Genomic DNA, 5,440 nt, shown 5'->3' with positions numbered 1-5,440 from the left:
AAAAAAAAAAGATGGTGTATTTATCAATCATTCCCCCCCACCCCCCAACCTTTTATCTTTTTATGCGGATAGATTAGGAGTATATTCCCACATGGTGCCATTGCTTAGTCTGTGCTTGTGCAGGTCTGTAGCACCGGCCAGGCCAGACCACTTGATCCGGGGTGCTGATGGGTTGTCATGTCAATGTCCCTGAACCCAGCAGGGTGGAGGAGGTTATACTTGACCTTTCAGCCTCAGGGTCAGGTGACTCTTTGAGGTCATTGTGCAGGGAGCAAGTGTCAGGAATGGGTTAAAAAGGCTGAGCAGTGAAGGTGACTTGTCCGAGCATGCTTCCTTAAATGAGAAAGAGGAGGAAGAAAAGGGCAGGGTTAGTCATTGATGAGAAGGGTTTACAACCAGACTTGTAAAGTAATTATTAGTATATAAGGAAATGTGTTGGCTTACCTGATTTGTGCCTGATGATCAAGGTGAAACGTTTGTTGCTGAAATTTCAGTTTAAAATTTACGAGCATGCACCTTTACTTTTTACTGTTACACACACACACACTTTTTCCACATGCAGCTTTGTGACATATGAAATATATATTTTTGTAAATATTAGTCTAGAAAAAGAAAACACTGAAATTCACATGATCAAGGAGATTTTTTTCTTCTATTTTTAAAAGAAATTGCTTAGATTTTTTTTTTTAATTTAATTTAATTTTATTTATTTTTTTTTGCCCAACCCTCAGCATAGTAAATGAATCTTGCATCAATTGTGCTTGGATGCACATATTTTATCCACGCAGTGTTACAGATGCTTGTATTTAAATATTTCTTTCTACTGTGACTTAACTGTCGATGTGCCTTTTGACAGGGGATGTGGTGTGTTTTATCCTGGTACTGACCTGTCTACATCTGTGTATGCAGGTGATGCAGAATATCTTAAAACAACTTACACATTTTTTATTTTTATTTTTTCCTGGAAATATTTTAATAGTAAGTGGATAACACTTTTTTTTAAGGGAAAGCATTTTCTCTCTAGTGTATTTTCATCAGTTTCAAGGTTGTGCCTTGTTTTAATTTTTCTTCTTTTTTTTATTTTTTATTTTGGAATCTGATATTGTTTGACTTGGCAGCCATTCCATGTTTTGAGGGGAGGTGTAGTTGTTTTGAGCTTTGAACTACAACTGTATGTCCCATTTATATAAAAAACAATGTTTTTAATTCCTGAATGTAAAGTTTTAATGGATCTACACTATGCCAAAAGTCAAATATCTTATATTCTTAAGTTTTCTACTCTTCCAGGATAGTACAGTGATGCTTATCAGCATACTTATGATATAATCTCTAAATCTATTTTTTTCTTCTTTACTTCGTACATATACAAGACTCACAAATACCACTTTTTGATGCTTTTAAAATTGGTTTTCAAAAAAAAAAAGGTCTTGTAGGTAGTGAGATATTTTGTTTTTAAATTATGTTTTGCCAGTGAGTAGCTAAAATTTCATTTTAAATGTTCTGCTTTAGGTATCCACATTAAAACCCTGGAGGGGTAACATGCTGAACTCATTGGCCCTCAGTGTCTTCCACACACTGTGCTACTCTCTGTAGTGCCAGGGTGTTAATACAGCTGCTGAACCAGTCTGGTCCGACATTCTGTCACCTAATAAATTTCTGATGCGTGTCATTGTTTGGGAAAGCATTTATGCCTAAAGGTAGGAAGAGAGTCCCAAGTCCCATAGCTTTAACTATGACTAAAGTTAGTCACGCAAAAGAAGCTAAAAACACACTTTTCATGTGAGTTTTAAGAATGCTCTTATTAAAGTGCTATCTAAAAATGATTAATATAGCCTATTTGTTAACTTATAATAGTGAGGTGAAGACATTAGCCAAAGCATTTTCAAATTTTGCTTTCATGTCAGAAGTTTACTTGCGTCTTCCTGTTTTTCTCTTCTTTACCACCAAATATTTAATCCACATTAAGCTATTAATAGCCATCCTGTGTTGACTTGTAAATTAAATTATGCATGTAGCCTCTTTGTATTTTAGTATTAGGAACATGCAGCACATAAAAGTCTAGTTTTCATAACGGAACGTGTTCTCTCTTTACACAATAACATTTATTTTATAACCTTTGTTTATCAGACAGCATAGATGGTAAATAAAAGCTAGACGTGAGTTCTCAACAGCTTTTAATTCTGCTTTACTCCAATTAATCCACCACCGAAAACGCTGTGGAGTTTGTGCTGACAGACTGACCTGCTTTAGTTCCCTGTGACATTATGAAGAGAAGTTGAACGTGATCTTATTAGATTCTGGCTATTGAGTCCATTTCAGAGTAAAGTTATAATCACAGGTCCATTGAGACCTCTAGTGGCAACACAATCACCACATCCCAACTCCACTGGGACTTTTATCAGGATCAAATAACTTTAAGCTTCAAATAGATTAGAATTGCTAACTTGAATGTCACAATTCTCAAGAAAGTTTGACATACATTTTCTTCATATATAAAACATATGATGGTTCTTTTTTGCTTTGAATATAGAAATTATTTGTTTTTTTGTTGCTGGTTAGTTTTTGAGCAGTTGATTTCATCCTGGTTAGGGTTATTTATTCAAACAACAAATCAGTTTATCTCAACTTTTCCCATAGTCGCTCATTTGATTTATTTTTTTTGTTACTTTTTATAAAATATAGAAATACAACCTCCACCCTTCTCATAAGAGTTAAATATGAGTGTTTCTATTAGTTATTACTCTCTGTGTAAGTCATGATACAGTGAAGTTACTATCAAACTGAAGACACACCACAGTGTCTTGTGATTATTTTGCTTACGGTGCTTTTTTTAGTGTTTGGAAATAAATTTGCTGCTGCGTTTGGAATAGTTAATGCAGTCGACTTGACACAAAGCAGCGTGTCTCTCCTGTTTGTAAGATTAGTAGCTGATTATGTTCAGCTTTTCTGTCGCTCCCTGGGTTTTACAGAGCTTTTGACGCAGTTTTACTGCTGTTTAAAAAAGAAAAAAACAATTAATCTAGAGGTGCACCAATCAATAATCCCGAGAGATTAGAACGGGGCCTATTTTCCGCTGATCTGACTCTTTCTATTCATTAAAGCATCAAAACTACAAACTCTCAGCATTTCCAATCTTTAAACGCATCAAAAGAAATTTGTGATGAAATGGAGAACATGTAATTCCTTAGTTAACTTCTACCTGCTCCTTTTTGAACAAATTATGTAAAATTACATGTCAGTTAGCATGATTGTTTCTTATTTTTTTCTGTTTTTACTCTTTTTTGCCTGTTATAAGTAAATATTCCTGTTAGTTCAAAACTGCTACCTCTATCAAATGCATGTTTTCCTCTGCATGTTATATTACAATATTCTATTGATAAAAACCAGAATGACAGATTGGAAATTAACATTGGTCCAGAAAACCGTGATCGGTACATCTCTAATTAAACCACTTAGTTTACTTAAACACTCGACCTCACAAACATAAAACACCTCTGTTGCACCATGTGGCCAGAGGAAACATCTCCATACATTTTGGGAATCCTCGTACTACATGGCATAAAGCTAATCTTTGTCAACACTACTTCCAGTGCTGTGGCAACAGTCTGGGAAAGGCCCCCTTCTCTCAACATTTCAACATGACGACGCCTTCGCGCATTAAGCAACGCGCGTGGAGAAATAGTTTTTGAATTTAGAAAGACTGAACAGTGCCGTTCTGTGGAGAGGCTGGGCCTCGTCCTCGTCCAGCAGCTCCGAGACACCGAGCCAAGAACTTTGTCATCAGACATCAAAGCCGTCTCTTTGTGCCCAAAACTGCTGCAGCCAGTCTCTGAAGTTGTGAAAGTTTTTTAGAAAACATTTCTTTTGCAGAAGTCACAGACTGAATTGTCCTTTTCTCGGTTTCAGATGGAGACGTAAGATGTGGATGCTGATCGTCTCAGCCCTCTTACTTGGATGAATCCATGATGCGGATTTGAAGCGCGGGCCACAAGGCAAGTGCAGAGTGTCGAAGAGGAGGAGCAGATCTTTCTGGTGATGTTGTAGCAGCACAGAATGGTTTGTGGGTTACTCTGAGATGCAGGCCATGCCGTGCTGCCGCAATAAAGCCTGAATAACACAACATGCAAGCGATCAGCTTTAAGCCCCTCCAGATGTCTTTGATGACCACTGGCTGCCTGAGCTCATGTTATCCAGATAGTTGCTAATGACGATGATGAAACTGTTCCAGGGCATTTATCATTCTGACTCGCTGGTCGCCTTACTGTAGCAGCACGTAAATATTGGAGTTAAGACTAGCTGAAGTCTCCAGTATTGATCGTGCTGCTGAAGCAAAGCTGACCACTCACGCTCTGAATGCTCTCAGACCCTCTGTAGGTGATGATAGGTTACATTACATGCAATTGAATTTTTTTTTTTTTCTCAATGAATGTTTTGTTTGAAGATTTTAAGCCGATCTTGTTATATGTGAATATTTTTGAGAAATAAAACCATTTACTGATCTCGTTTGTGGGTTTTTTCCTAATAACGATATTCTTTAATTGTATGTTAACTTTTTTTTTTGCCAAAGTAACACTAAACACGTTACAAGTGCTGACTCTTAATATTTTCCCACTGTTGTCCCAGAATTACAGCCGCTAAGCAGAAGCGCTCACCGGGGCCTGTATGGCCTCTGCTGCGCTGCTCAGATGGTCGTCTGATCAGTTTATACAAACATTAGAAGTATCTGATTTAAACACTGAATTCGTTAGGGTTTTCTTCCCAAGTTTTTAAGAATAAAATTGGATTTTTATCGTGACTCCCCTGTATTTTTAAATGATCTTGCACTTTTAAGTATTTGTGGCCGCTATAAATCCCCCAACGTAGAGGACAAGTCTGCGGTTACGTGAAATCCTGCGGTTTCGTAACTCGTCATCCCCCGTGCCCCGCTACCAGACTCCATTTTAAGCGCAGTTGGACGCGAAAGCGTTTCAAGCATTTGCTATGCGCTCAGAATATTACTGGCGATAATCAAATTTGATTCAGCAATACTTTTTTTTCTTTTTTTTTTTTCTTTGTGGGTTGTGAAAATTACGCCCTTTCCCCTTTTTTTCTAAAATATATACACTTATATGAAATGGAAGATATTAAAAGCTAGTCTAACACCTGCTTCACAAATATTAAAACTTCTCTTTGATATCTAAATTAAAAAGTGACCTTTTTCTACTGGTTTATTAAATAATTACATTTTCATTAACAGTTTTCGTAACGTAGTCTTAAGTGCGGTGCCGATATTTTGTCCGCCTTATAGCGTTTATATTCACTCCGGCCTTTTCGGGCCTCTTAAAATATATATATATATATATATATATATATATATATATATATATATATATATATATATATTTTTTTTTTTTTTAAATAAAAAAAAAAAAATAACACTATAAAAATTATAATTATTTTA

The sequence above is a fragment of the Poecilia latipinna genome, unplaced genomic scaffold (assembly GCF_001443285.1).
Source record: "Poecilia latipinna isolate Pla-1442-1.1 unplaced genomic scaffold, P_latipinna-1.0 Scaffold1742, whole genome shotgun sequence".
In the NCBI taxonomy this organism is placed as follows: domain Eukaryota; kingdom Metazoa; phylum Chordata; class Actinopteri; order Cyprinodontiformes; family Poeciliidae; genus Poecilia; species Poecilia latipinna.
This window is presented reverse-complemented; position numbering follows the sequence as displayed.